Source organism: Heptranchias perlo, chromosome 11, assembly GCF_035084215.1.
Source record: "Heptranchias perlo isolate sHepPer1 chromosome 11, sHepPer1.hap1, whole genome shotgun sequence".
NCBI lineage: Eukaryota > Metazoa > Chordata > Chondrichthyes > Hexanchiformes > Hexanchidae > Heptranchias > Heptranchias perlo.
In genome coordinates this window covers 34,149,691-34,165,206 of record NC_090335.1, presented here as the reverse complement: position 1 = coordinate 34,165,206, position 15,516 = coordinate 34,149,691, and the positions used below count along the sequence as shown (strand labels likewise).

Here is a 15,516-nt window from a genome sequence, read left to right as displayed (position 1 = left end):
AACGTATAAAATTCTTAGAGGGCTTGACAGGGTAGATGCTGTTTCCCCTGGCTGGAGAGTCTAGAACTAGAGGTCATAGACTCAAGATAAGGGGTTGGCCATTTAGGAATGAGATGAGGAAAAATTCACTCAGAGGGTTGTGAATCTTTGGAATTCTCTACCCCAGAGAGCTGTGGATGCTCAGTCGCTGAGTATATTCAAGACTGAGATCGATGAATATTTAGACACCAAGGGAATCCAGGGATATAGGGATAGGGCGGGAAAGTGGAGTTGAGGTAGAAGATCACCCATGATCTTACTGAATTGCAGAACAGGCTCGAGTGGCCGTATGGCCTACTCCTGCTCCTATTTCTTATGTTCTTATGTCCTGCTGTGCTGATGTCACTTCACTGGAAATGTGGCAGAAACCAATCAGAATTCAGTGATGAGCATTTATTTCAGTGGGTTACTGCAATAATGGAAGTTAGTATATCAGTTTGATAGGCTGGCTTGTGAAGTGACAGATGAAAGATTACAACAATTTGTCTACCATTGTATATTGTACCGTAAAAAATCTTGATCTCTTCTGGAGCTGTGTGTGTCATAATATGCAGTGCAGGTAAAAAATCTTTGAAATGGAATAAAACTGCCCTACAACTTCCACCTATGTAGAATAACACATGTTGAAATGTGTTGCAAGGCAGTAATGGATTAGGGCGTGCTTGTGACATTGATAAACTAGTTGTATTTCTCTCTCACACTTTATAATGTCACTTCGAGTTCTTGATCTGCTTTTGCCTTGTCAAATACTCTAGCCCACACGTAATCCTATATATACACACAAATACATACAACTTCTTATTTTTTATCCAATGAATAACACATACTTACAACTACTTATGAATATTTGAAAGAGATGAAATGTGTTTTTTCTAACACATTAGTGCATAAAATAAGCCACGTAGTCACAGATGGGAGGGTACAGTTAAATGATTGAATGCATATTCCTTTGTGCTTTAAAATATTACAATAAAACAAAATCACAATTAATGAAAAATTATTACAGAATATAATAATTTCATAACATTTGATGGGGGAGTTCTTTCCATCCAGGCAGAGCTGTCTGGAGCCACCCACACATGATATGGAGTGATGTGAGAGATGATAGGAACAGCTCTGCAGTGTATTAAGGGAGATCAGAGGACATGCTCAGAAAAAAAACTCACTCATCTATTGTTATAACATTTCCTCGTGTGTCCTGTCTCCCCAGCTTAGCGTTCAAAAAAAAATCATGCAAATCTACATGTCTCCAGGTTAAAAAGAAAACAGCAACTATTTTTAACTTTGAGGCTGCCCATTTTCTTTGTTAAGATAATAGATTCATCTGCAGGTCTCTGTAATTTGAGGCTTGTGGCGCACACCAGCAGCCGTCACAGTTTATTATCTAATTAAACGTATGCTTATTAAGTATATATATGATTTCATTTTAACTTGGTTTCAGTTACATTTATTCCTATGGAAGCTTCTCCTGTTAGGTGTATATCAAATATGGTCATTTCTGTATAAATGTATAGCTTTGCTGTTTGTACATAAAAGTATACCTCAGAAGCATCTTAATGGAATTATTTTCACATTTCCAAACCAATCTGTTTAGTATTAATCTGAACAGATAAATTTAACACCTTGTTATCTGCTAAGTATATAGGGGTCGATGATGCAGTGCAGTTGCAATGCTAGAGGGACTGCATCAAATAGCACACACAGCCTGCAATGATTGAGGTGAGTTGATTTTACTTGAGGTCAGTTCATTTAAATAAATAGAATTAGCCCTTTGTACAACATGGACCGAAGCGCACAGAGTGTGACAGATGCCCGGGTGTGATACCCAGAAAATTTAAAGGGATGCAGCCACTTAATAAATGGTAATTTGTTAAATATGGGAGGAAAACTTCTCATAGCCTTTAGAAAAGCTCAAAAAAGGTGTTTAAATATATTAGCCTTTCCAAAGGCTGTATGGGGGAAAAGCAGCAGGACAAAAGTAAGGGAAATGGGTGCAAGGAGGGCTTCCTTGTTAGACACTCTGGGGCCAATTTTCACTTTTGACAGTGGCAGAAAGCTGACTGTAGTGGATCGGCCACCCAGAGTACACCCACCTGATTTTCAAGTTAATGGAAAGGAAAATTAGATGGGAGTATACATACAAACATAGAAAATAGGAGCAGGAGTAGGCCATTCGGCCCTTCGAGCCTGCTCCGCCATTCAATATGATCATGGCTGATCCTCTATCTCAATACCATATTCCCGCTCTCTCCCTATATCCCTTGATGCCTTTTGTGTCGAGAAATCTATCTAGCTCCTACTTAAATATATTCAGTGACTTGGCCTCCACAGCCTTCTGTAGTAGGGAATTCCACAGGTTCACCACCCTCTGAGTGAAGAAATTTCTCCTCATCTCAGTCCTAAATGTCCTACTCCGTATCCTGAGACTGTGACCCCTTGTTCTGGAACCCCCAGCCAGGGGAAATATCCTCCCTGCATCCAGTCTGTCTAGCCCTGTCAGAATTTTATATGTTTCAATGAGATCCCCTCTCATTCTTCTAAACTCGAGTGAATAGAGGCCAAGTCAACCCAATCTCTCCTCATATGACAGTCCTGCCATCCCAGGAATCAGTCTGGTGAACCTTCACTGCACTCCCTCTATGACAAGTATATCCTTTCTTAGGTAAGAAGACCAAAACTACACACAATACTCCAGGTGTGGTCTCACCAAGGCCCTGTATAACTGCAGCAAGATATCCTTGCTCCTGTACTCACATCCTCTTGCAATGAAAGCCAACATACCATTTGTCTTCCTAACTGCTTGGTGCACCTACATGTTTGCTTTCAGTGACTGGTGCACAAGGACACCCAGGTCCCTTTGTACGTCAACATTTCCCAATCTATCACTATTTAAATAATACTCTGCCTTTCTGTTTTTCCTTCCGAAGTGGATAACTTCACATTTATCCACATTATATTGAATCTGCCATGTATTTGCCCACCCAGTCAACTTGTCTAAATCGCCTTGAAGCCTCTTTGCATCCCCCTCCCAACGCACGATCCCACCTAGTTTTGTGTCGTCAGCAAACTTGGAAATATTACATTAGGTTCCCTCATCCAAATCATTGATATATATTGTGAATAGCTGGGGCCCAAGCACTGATCCCTGTGGTACCCCACTAGTCACTGCCTGCCACCCCAAAAAAGACCCATTTATTCCTACTCTCTGTTTCCTGTCTGTTAACCAATTTTCAATCCATGCCAGTATATCATCACCAATCCCATGTGCTTTAATTTTGCACACCTCTTATGTGGGACTTATCAAAGGCCTTCTGAAAATCCAAATAACCACATCCACTGGTTCTCCCTTATCTATTCTACCAGTTACATCCTCAAAAACTCCAGTAGGTTTGTCAAACACGATTTCCTTTTCATAAATCATAGAACCATAGAAAAGATACAGCACAGAAGGGGGCCATTCAGCCCATCATGTCTGCGCTGACTCAAAGAACAACCAGGTGCCCATTCTAATCCCACCTTCCAGCACACGGCCCATAGCCCTGCAGCTTACAGCATTTTAGGTGCAGGTCCAGGTACTTTTTAAAAGAGTTAAGGGTCCTTGCCTTTATCACCAATTCGGGCAGTGAATTCCATACACCCACCACCCTCTGGGTAAAAAAGCTTTTCCTCATGTCCCCTCTAATCCTTCTGCCAATCAGCTTAAATCTATGTCCTCTAGTTCTTGAACTCTCCGCTAGGGAAAACAGGTATTTCCTGTCTACTTCGGCTCATAAGTGACAAGTAACATTCACGCCAGACAAGTGCCAGGCAATGACCATCTCCAACAAGAGAGAGTCTAACCACCTCCCCTTGACATTCAACAGCATTACCATCGCCGAATCCCCCACTATCAACATCCTGGGGGTCACCATTGACCAGAAACTTAACTGGACTAGCCATATAAATACTGTGGCTACAAGAGCAGGTCAGAGGCTGGGTATTCTGCGGCGAGTGACTCACCTCCTGATTCCCCAAAGCCTTTCCACAAGGCACAAATCAGGAGTGTGATGGAATACTCTCCACTTGCCTGGATGAGTGCAGCTCCAACAACACTCAAGAAGCTCGACACCATCCAGGACAAAGCAGCCCGCTTGATTGGCACCCCATCCACCACCCTAAACATTCACTCCCTTCACCACCGGCGCACTGTGGCTGCAGTGTGTACCATCCACAGGATGCACTGCAGCAACTCGCCAAGGCTTCTTCAACAGCACCTCCCAAACCCGCGACCTCTACCACCTAGAAGGACAAGAGCAGCAGGTACATGGGAACAACATCACCTGCACATTCCCCTCCAAGTCACACACCATCCCGACTTGGAAATATATCGCCGTTCCTTCATCGTCGCTGGGTCAAAATCCTGGAACTCCCTACCTAACAGCACTGTGGGAGAACCTTCACCAGATGGACTGCAGTGGTTCAAGAAGGCGGCTCACCACCACCTTCTCAAGGGCAATTAGGGATGGGCAATAAATGCTGGCCTCGCCAGCGACGCCTACATCCCATGAACGAATAAAAAAACTCTATCTAGTCCGCTCATAATTTTGTACACCTCAATCAAGTCTCCCCTCAACCTCCTCTGCTCCAAGGAAAACAACCCCAGCCTATCCAATCTCTCCTCGTAGCTGTAACTTTCAAGCTCTGGCAACATTCTTGTAAATCTTCTCTGCACTCTCTCCAGAGCAATTACGTCCTTCCTGTAATGTGATGACCAGAACTGCGCACAATACTCAAGCTGTTGACTTTGTTTAATCCCGTTGATATTTTCTAATAGACTCTAGCATTTTCCCTACTACTGATGTTAGGCTAACCGGTCTGTAGTTCCCTGTTTTCTCTCTCCCTCCTTTTTTAAATAGTGTGGTTACATTTGCCATCCTCCAATCTGCAGGAACTGTTTCATAATCTATCGAATTTTGGAAGATGACAACAAAGGCATCCACTATTTCCATGGCTACCTCTTTCAGTACTCTGGGATGCAGATTATCAGGCCCTGGGGATTTATCTGCTTTCAGTCCCATTAATTTCTCCAGCACTATTTTTTTACCAATACTAATTTCCTTTCATTCCTCCTTCTCACTAGTCCCTTGGTTCCCTAGCGTTTCTGGGAAGTTATTTGTGTCCTCTTCTGTGAAGACAGAATCAAAGTATTCATATAATTGCTCTGCCATTTCCTTGTTCCCCATTATAAATTCTCACTAATCTTTTTCTTTTTACATACTTGTAGAAGCTTTTACTGTCCACGTTTGTGTTCCCTGCAAGTTTACTCTCATACTCTATTTTTCCCCTCTTTATCAATCTCTTGGTCCTTTTTTGCTGAATTCTAAACTCCCAGATGATAGTGCATGATGCTTGGCAGCCTCAAGTTTGTGTACAATACCTGCAGAAGCCAGGAGCAGATGTAGCAAAGGATGGCATGCTTTAAGAAACTTAGCAAGACTACCCAACAGTACCATTCACTAGGTAGATGGCCCATGATTGCATGTCACAAAGTATTGCCTGTCAACCTGTTCCACATTTTCTGTTCAACCGTGACAAGCCCTCACACAACCTGACAGTTTTTTCACAGCTTGTCATGCATTACCATACTTCAGCGGCACACACATTCAAACTGGAACTTATAATTGAAAACGTTGGCACATTGACATCTTTACACATCAAATCATCGTAACACAACCTAGCTACTTAATACAAGGTCCCTTCTGACACTAGGATGAGCTGCAGGTTGGGAAACTTACAACATCTCAAGAATACTTCTCTACTGGCATGATAAGAGATGGCACACAACTTATATCAACAGACCCAAGCTAGAGAAAGGCTCAGAAGTCATAAGACCTTGACTCCCCTGAAGGACGTTCCCCTGGACCTCCTTGAAGATAAGAGCTTGGAGTGATCAAGGGAAGGTGAAGTTGCTTGCCTGCTCCAAGCTCAGCACTGGTACCATTTGGCATTTATATCTAGTCCCCCTTCACATTCACAGCCAAACAACATCAGTATATTGTGATGCAAGCCCTTCTTAAAGATATCCTTTTTGCCATTAGACCTGGAAGAAGAACTTACCAGTGCTGCCAGCAGCCCAACATATGACAGCACTACACAGCATCCTGTGTCCCTTAATCATAATTTACAAATACCAGCAGAGCTACACACCTTCTGGAGGATGCAGTTAATGAGCTTAAGGAAATAGTACTGGATGAGCCACAGTGTACAGATGGGAAGAAGAAAGTAATGGCATAGGAGGAGCAGGAATCTGGTGGCTGAATGGTCATGTTACTACCATCAATGACCCCTGAAATTTCTCAAATACAATGACACAATGAAATTGGGCAACTATGTCATGTTTCTGTTGCTCTTCAGTGGGAAAGGAACATTTTGGGCATTTACCTATTTGGCAAATGTGTGGCCAACACATTAGCTAATACAGCACTGCTGGCCCGTAATGACCTGGAATAGACATTTTGTGGGAGGTGGTGATCATGACTGGCCACTGGCAGTACTATGCCGAGGTTGAGGTTTAGCTCCAGGTGTCCTTGCAGCAATGGCTAAAGCTCTGGAATTGGCTTCCTGATGGCCAAGAGCCTGTGGAGGCAGTTATGCTCAGTTACTGGCAGGTAGGTGTGCCAAGACCTGAAGATATGGTTGGTAGCATAATAGCAGCTGTGGCCAGTGCAGTTCAGGCTCTACCCAGCCTACCTTCATTCACCTTGTTTCATTTCGATCATGAAATACTGTATTTGGGTTGCATCCAAACTAACTTTATCTTCAGTTGCCACCTGCCACAGGACTTTATAGCTTGTACTTAGATACCTTGTGGCTCCCTACGCTCCTGTAAATGTTGGTATTGGAAGAATTATGATTCATTTGCTCTCTTCTTTATATCTGTTCCAGCTCTGGCAATGCCCTGTAAGTGCTTCACTTACACTCTGCTTTGCAGTGATTCATTGGGCAATAGTGAACTTTTATTGGGATGCTTATAAACAAACATTCAGAAAATAAAAATTGTCCCCTAAAAAGTTATTCCAAAAATGCATAAAGCTTTCTTAAATATTAGGAAAAAATCTGTAATAAAAACATTAAAGTACTCAAATGCACTGTAAACATTATAGCAACATTCAAAGCCTGTTCTTCTGTAAGACCTCGAATGTACATGGAGCTTCCCTTGCACTCATTCAAAATGGACTTAGGATATCCTGACATAAAACTGCATTATCGTACCAGTTACTCATTTCAATATTTTTTCATGCATTCTGAAGCCTTAATGAGCCTATGGCATGAGATGTGCATAAGCACTCTAGCATACAAAATGAGGCCAGCCAGAAAACTGCATTCATAAGGCCTGCTCACTCAATTTTCCGATTCCTCAGCTTCCCATTCTGCGCCTGGACACTCAGCCTCATATAGTAATGGTTTTTTTAAATTTCAAAATATGCTTTATTTCATAAAATTTAAGGATACACAGTTCAATGTAGATATCACAATTACAATTGAAAACAATACAATACAGATCATACACAATATGATTCCATTATTACAATTCAAATCACAGTACATATCTTTTAATACATGGTGAACAATACAAGATGGAATGACCTTACATGGTGGCATTTCCCCACTGAGTCTTTGCGTAAGTCGCACTATGCTTCAATGCGTCCTGCAGCACATACTCCTGGACCTGGGAGTGTACCTGTTGGCAATTCTTGGTCGTGGACAACTCCTACAGCTGGAAGACCAGCAAGTTTTGGGCGGACCAAAGGGCTTCCTTTACCAAGTTGATGGTCTTCCAGCAGCAGTTGATACCTGTCTCGGTGTGTGTCCTGGGGAACAGCCCATAGAGCACAGCGTCCTGTGTTACCGAACTGTTGGGGATGAACCGGGGCAGATACCAACGCATCTCTCTCCACACCTTCTGCGTGAAGGGGCAGTCCACCAGGAGATGGACGGCAGTCTCATCCCCGCTGCAGACTCACGGTGATGCTGAGATGTCGTGCTTGTTGAAAAGACCGCACTGGGAGGGCCCTTCTCACCACCAACCAAGCTACATTCTGCAGCCTGTTGGTCAGTTCCGGGGATGAGACGTTCTGCCGAATGGTTTCGACCGTCTGGTCGGGGAACTGCCCAATCGGGTCCACGCTCTCCTTTCTCTACAGGACCCCCAGAACGTTCCGTGCCGAACACTGTCTGACGGCCTTGTGGTCGAAAGGGTTCCTCTTCAGGGACTTCTCCATCTGGGACAGGTGGTGGGGGATGGTCCAGCTGGATGGGACGTCCTGCGTCTGCTCGGCCAGCGTGGTCAGACCCAGTTTTCTCAGTGTGGTAGAAACTCAGCACATAGTGACACTTGGTGTTTGCATACAGAGGCTCTACACATATCCTGAGGCAGCTACACACAAAGGTGGCCATCGGGAACAGGACAGCATTGGGGACGCCCTTCCTCCTTTTGTCTGGGGACTTGTACATGGCGTCCCTGCAGGTCCATCTTGGACGTCCAAAGTAGAAGATGGCTCGGGTGACTGTGACGGCAGAGCGACTGGGAATGGGCCAGACCTGGGCCTGTAGAGCAACATCGCGAGGACCTCACACCTTATCACCAGATTCCTGCTGGCCTTGGAGAGGGACTGACCCCACCCCCCCGCCCCCCCCCCCCATACCAAGCTTCTGTTTGGCATTGGCAACCCGTTTCTCCCAGTTGTTGGTGCAGGCCTGGGGCCCCCCGAACCAGATCCCTAGCACCTCTAGGTAGTTGGACCTGACGCTGAAGGGGACAAAGGATTAGGTCTCCCACCTGCCAAAGAACATGGCCTCGCTGTTACTGCGGTTCACTCTGGCCCCCGAAACCAGCTCGAACTGGTCGCAGATGCCCATCAGTCTGTGGACTGACTGCTGATTGGAGCAAAAGACGATGATGTCATCCACGTATGGGAAGGCCTTAACCTGAGAGCCTCCGCTGCCTGGGATCGTCACCCCTCATACCTGCGTCCTTCCTGATGGACACGGCAAACGGCTCAATACAACACATGAACAAGACTGCAGAGAAGGGACAGCCCTGCCTGACTCCAGATCTGATCGGAAAGCTCTCTCATTCCCACCCATTGATTAGGACTACGCTATGGATGTCTGCATAGAACAGTCAGATCCAATCGCGGATTCCCTCCCCAAACCGCATTTTGAAGAGCACATCCATCATGTACGCGTGGGATATTCTGTCGCAGGCCTTCTCCTGGTCCAAGCTGATGAGGCAGGTGCTCAACCCCTGTTCTGCATGTAGGCGATCATATCCCTGGTAGCGCAAGGCTATCAGAGATCTTCCTGCCAAGTACAGCACAGGTCTGATCGGGGTGGATCACCAGCTCCAGAACAGACTTGAGCCTGTTGGCGATGACCTTAGACAGAATCTTGTAGTCAACATTTGGCAAGGAAATGGGTCGCCAATTTCTGATTTCTTCCCTCTCTCCCTTCTGCTTGTAGATGAGGGTGATGATGCCTTTCCTCATGGGCTCCGACATGCTGCCTGCCAGAAGCATACCCCCGTACACTTCCAGCAGGTTTGGGCCTATCCAGTCCAACAGAGCCGAGTACAACTCAATCAGCATACAGTCCAGATGGTGTAAATACTATGGAGTAGTGGAGTCTGGTCAGAAAATCAGTTGTGGAGGTCAGCACACCATGAATCGATCATGCTGACCTCCAGGCCCAGTTCTCCGATCGAAGCTCTTGTAAAATGTATCTAAGAATTCTAATTCATTAGCATTATTTGGAACTGTCCTATTTTCGTCAAAATAAAAAATAAAACTTTTCTCAATAAATTAGTTTTGTGACATATTTCTCTATTCCCTTTGAATGATAAGAAACCAGTTATATGCTTAAAGGATTAGTGTATTCTAATTTATTGATTTTGTATCTGAATTTGTGCCAAAAAGTCTAACTTTGTCACTTGACCTTTAATATCCAAATGTCTTTCATTTAAGAAAAGAAAAGTTCTAAACAAAAATCTCTGATTTTCCCTTTATCTCCATTCCATTGATAGCAAAGAACTTCCTTTGGTTAAGGGAGCAGAGGACTTCACTATAACTACCAATTTATGATTATCTGTCAGGAGATGACACTACCGGTTATTCCCTCTGCCTGGAGAATCCCCCTATAGTGAGAGGTGGGGGGGGGGAAGAGGGTGTTGGCTAAGAGTTGAACAAAGCTCACTCCCATTAATGGCAGGTGGACTCAAGTGACAGGAGGGCTGGGACTTAAGCCTGTGACCATCTGGTTTGGAAGCAGGCATTCTACCATTTGTATTATCAAGCTACTTACCCAATTGACATCTGTTGTGATTTTTATTGAACAGTCTCATCTTAACGGGAGAGGGCTTTGCTTTTGTATTTGTGCAGCTCACAGGCCTAGAGTGATTAAAGTGATAGCAGAAATGTGGAAAGATTATTACTATTATAACATTTAATTGTAAACAGTGAAAAATCAATAAAAATTAGCAAAGCGAACACGATAGGCTCGATTTTAACTCCCGCGAGTGGGAATGCTGCAAAGCAAGTGGCGTGCCATCTGGGAATGGCAGCAGGCAGGCTTGGCCAATTAGGCCGGGAAGTCGGCGGGAAGCAGCTGCCCAGCTGTTAAAATTGAGGGGCAGGAGGCCACCGCCAGAGACCCAGGGGAATGGTCCCTGCACAAGGTAAGTGGATCGGTGAGGCTCAGTAGGGGAATCGCGGTCCGGGGATGGGGGGGTAAGCCTGAGGCAGGGGAGACTCAAGGCTTCTTTGTGGCACTCCTGCTCCTCCTGACCCAAAAGGAACCAAATAACATTTTAAAAGTTTACCTTGCTGGGCCTCCTCTTGTGTCCCAGCTGGAAGCTACCACTGCTCCCCCCATCAGTCCTCAGGTTAAAATAGCAGAGTGGGTCTGATGACATTATCTCCAGGTGAGTAGGTTCATTCTGACATATTTCAGTCATTTTTTGACTGGTCTTAATTTTTAAAAAATTGTTGGCATTTAGGTTCTCATGAGCGTTTATGTCAGTTGTTTTAAATTAAACCTCCCAGCATCCAATGGGTTTCCTGATGGGAATCCGCTCTCTGACATGTTTGGAAAAAAGAGGACCACTCATTAGCACTTACAGTCACCTGACAGTGGCAGTAATAGGGAAGGGAATAAACAATCGGATAGTTTCAGGAAACCCCCACCCCCCGCAGCAGATCAAGTGCATTAGCACACAGTGACATGGATGAAGGATGCTACAAATCCTCCATAAACTTGAGCTCATCCAAAAATCTGCCCACATCCTAACTCGCACCAAGTCCCGTTCTCCCATCACCCTTGTGCTCGCTGACCTACATTGACTCCCGGTCCAGGATTGCCTCGATTTTAAAATTCTCATCCTGGTTTTCCTCCATGGTCTCGCCCCTATCTCCGTAACCTCTTCCAGCCCTACAACTATCTGAGATCTCTGTGCCGGTCCAATTCTAGCCTCTTGCGCATCCCCGATTTTAATCGCTCCACTATTGGCAGCCTTGCCTTCAGCTGCCTAGGCCCAAGCTCAGGAATTCCCTCTCTAAACCTTTCTGCCTCTCTCTCCTCCTTTAAGACACTCCTTAAAACCTATTCACAAGCTTTTGGTCACCTGTCCTAATATTTCCTTATGTGACTCGGTATCAAAATCTGTTTGGTAACGCTCCTGTGAAGCATCTTGGGACATTTTACTATGTTAAAGGTGCTACATAAATGCAAGTTGTTGTTGGTGGTGTACAAAGTATCAACAACAGGTGACAATGGCAGCTTGTAGGATTGTCTCAGTGAAGATTAAAAATCCTCTGTACGAGGCTGTAAAACAGTATTTTCTTATTAGACCATCTATGTCTGTAAAACTGAAGCTGCTGATCCATTCTTTCCACCTGGAAATTAAACCAGAACTCATGACCAATTCTCAACAAGAGCAGCAATCGAGTTTCTGGAATTATCTTGCACCAATGTATAATCTGAAATCAGTGCAACTCTCGCCACCACTACCATCACTCACGGGTTAGCAAAAGTGCCTTGATGAACTTATTTTACTAACAGTGAATGTGCTGGCTGAGATTTTCCGTTGTGGCAGCAACATCGCTGTAAGAGTGGTGGGGCATCACCTCGGCCCATCCATGTGACCTTCCTCTGACCTGGGCGAACTTTCCAAGGGTCAATTTTAATTAATTTTGTTCAAGGGGTTTCCAGTGGAATTCTTGCCTTCAGTGGGGAGCTCACCAGTGAAGACAAGGAGTGGGTGGGGGAGTTGTCAGGTGCCTGCTGCAGCTTAAAGGGGCGGGTAACCTGGACGATGAAATAAATTGTTGTGCCTAATGAGGTGGTAAAATGTACCCTTGCAGATTTGCCACTCGTACAGAAATTAATTGGTCATCCTGCCTTTGAATCCGTTTCCATAGCAATACCGGAAGTCTGTTGTACACAGGTGTTTCTCACCTCCAGTATTGCGACTAAAAAGGTCCGTTGTTGAAATTTACTCACCTGGAGGAGCAGGAGGAATCCTCCCGGCCCCACGTTTAAAGAATGTGGGCCGCCCCTACCCTCGACCCCCAGTCTCTGATCACCCCCCACCCCCCCCCCCGGCCTCTGATCTCCCCGATCCGGCCTCCTCATTCCTGACCCCGGCCTCCGATCCTCCCCCCCCCCCCCACGACCCCTCCCGGACCTCGGCCTCCCGCCCCCCTCCTCCTCCCCAGACCCCTCCAGGACCCCGCCCTCCGATCCTCCCCCCCCCCCCCCCCAACGACCCATCCCGGACCTCGGCCTCCGATCCCCCCCCCCCCCCCCCCCCGACCCCTCCCGGACCCCGGCCTCCGATCCTCCCCCCAGCCCCCCTCAGTCCCGGACCCCGGCTTCACTTACCCGGGTGCCGTGTGATGACAGTAGCGGCTCGGCCTTGCCGGCCTTGCCCCGCAGACTCCACTGAATTGCGGCCTCGGGCTCCAGCAACTGGAACACAGGGACAGAACCTGCCGCCGAGTTTGTGGGCCGGAGACCGTGACACGGGCGGTCAGTTTGACTCGGAGAGTCAGGCCCAGCAAGAGCCGAAGTGTCGGCCCGCAGTGTGTGGATATGGCCCAGGGCCTGAAGTACCCCAGACCTCACATTCAGCCCGCTGACCCTGCCTCTCCCACCCCCACCCAGGGTTACAATCGACCCCACAACCTCTGTCTGTGGTTGATTTGTTGCTGCTCAGGTCTCTCTCTCTCTCTCTCTCACACACACAGTAACTTTTACTCACTGTCCTAACCCAACAGAATTATCTGTTAATATCATTGGCTTTGTTCAGGGAAGCCTGAATTACCCACCATCAGGACCAAACCAAACACCCAGAACGAGCCCAGTTTGCTCAGCGCTGTAGTTTCCTGATTGTGAAAAACTATTGTTATGTACAGCAGGATTCATAGCATCTGGCAATGTGCTTCATTTGAGCGGTGATTATTCTGAACATACTAATTATTCTGCATCAACGATTGATGGATAATTTCACCAATTATTGACTGCTGGTGACTGATGAAGGGTTTGTTGGCTATTCGTGGGTGTAGGGGAGTAGTAGGCATGTAAAGGATTGGGCCCTTGTGACAGTGAAAAAAGATAGCTTTTATTAACTGGCCAAAAAATACATAATAAACCACCACTGGACTGCAAGGCTACTTATCAGTTGTCTAAGTCCTAAGGTTTTAACCTTCTAAATTTTATATTAATAGCCCATGCATTCTATACTCTTTAAATCAAAATCACACCACAATTATGCTTTTAAGATAAACTTTAACATCCTTTTGTGGTGTACATTAACTAACATAGCAGGAAGGCTGCAAAAGCAGCTGTCTCAAGATTTTGGCCTTGGTAGATACTGGGAGTACAGGATGATTTGGATCAGTTGCACTCTGGTGTCAACTGGCCAGTCAGAAATCTTTCATAGTCTAATCTATTTTCTAGCAGCTTTTATGCAGCAAGTGATGGTTAACCTATCGTTTGAACTCCTGCACAGAGGGAATGGAGCTCCACAGGCTGCAGCACTATTGGGGAGAAAACGTCTGCACGCAGCAGGTGAGTGCAGCTTCAATGAAGAGTATTGATTTGCAGCTGTAACCCATCTTGTCTTCCTGACATAAATAAGGACGACTTATTAAAATATTATCGATTCTGCTGTGCTGCTGCAGTCATGCTTTCGTGTAGGACGGATAACAGCCGAGACACATGAGCCCCGCAATTCCTGGGCCTGGGTGATTTTGCAGCGTAACCAGGCAAAGAGGCCAGAACTCGGGACTGGACTCAGTTCTATCGGATTTTTTTTAAAACGAAAGAGAAATTCCAGCAGAAGGAGGGAATGGATGATTCTTGCATCTGCCCTCCCCACCATGCTGATGTCAGAAGAGGCAGAACTGGTGGGATAAGGTCATGGCAAAAGTGGAAGCTACAATGGCAGCTTTAAAATTGAGAATTAAAAATGTATTTTTTTACCAATCTTTAGATGACACCTTGACAAAGTAGCAAACCACTGCTGAGAAATCTCTTGAGTTCCCGTGGGGCAGACGTCCAGGGAGCACTGGAATTGGCTGGATGCCTGCCCCCCTTTGTACTACTGACCCTGGAATTTCAGCTGGGGTTGGGGCCAAGGCAGACTTGTGGGCTAAAGTCCCGCTCTGAAGCGGCAGAGCTGAACACCAGGAATTCTAGGCCTTTGTATTTGATGCTGCAGGAGATGGACTCTGGAATAAAGGAGATTATGTTCATCTATTCCACTGGACTGTGTTGCTTTGGACTGCAGAAAGCAAGAGACTTTCTTTTCCTCTTCAGCTTGTCAAACATTCTAGAATGTTCCATCACTGGGAAAATATAAGGGGTAATTTTGTAATCCCGCTCTTCCAATGGTGAGCTAAGCAGACAGGGAGTATGGAATCACAGAATGACCTATATGCTTGTTGGACATTAAAACTGCCAATGGTGATAGGTTAGGCTCAACTTTCTTGATGATTTCTCTCTTTGAACATCTTTTCCAGCTATCTTTGTCACTTTTTTGGTCTAGCATAGCTCAGATGCTTACTAAACAGTTGAATATTTGTGAGTCACAGCAATCCCATCGTATGCAGTACTGATAAGTCTTGACTTGATATGCTAAAATCTAATTTAAAATGGGCTTTTGGGCACTTCTTTAGTCTTCTTATAGTATCGGCAAGCTTTATATAACAGCATAGGAAAGCATGGAACAAGAAAGACCATTTGACCCCTCAAGCTTGCTCTTTCCACAATTTAGCCTACCATCTTCTGAAGGTATGTTTTACATAAATACTCCTTAGCCCAAAAGTAATCTTAACAAAATTCCAGACCTGCTGTCTTTCTCCCCACTATATAAGAAACATCGTGTCCCACGCAGTATTTGAGTATCTTAGTCTACATTGAAACCCATAAGCTCCAATTTTC

At 45.5% G+C, this 15,516-nt stretch overlaps 1 long non-coding RNA gene across 2 annotated transcripts; it reads left to right on the top strand.

Annotated features, from left to right (window-relative positions):
• Nucleotides 1-12,905: 12,905 nt before the first annotated feature.
• LOC137326929 (uncharacterized) lies at nucleotides 12,906-14,846 on the top strand. Of its 2 annotated transcripts, none has more exons than XR_010964299.1 (3): nucleotides 12,906-13,526; nucleotides 14,035-14,142; nucleotides 14,567-14,846. It is a non-coding gene; the product is annotated as an uncharacterized lncRNA (long non-coding RNA). The 2 variants fall into 2 exon arrangements; XR_010964298.1 differs by having other exon boundaries at nucleotides 14,032-14,142.
• Nucleotides 14,847-15,516: the final 670 nt, after the last annotated feature.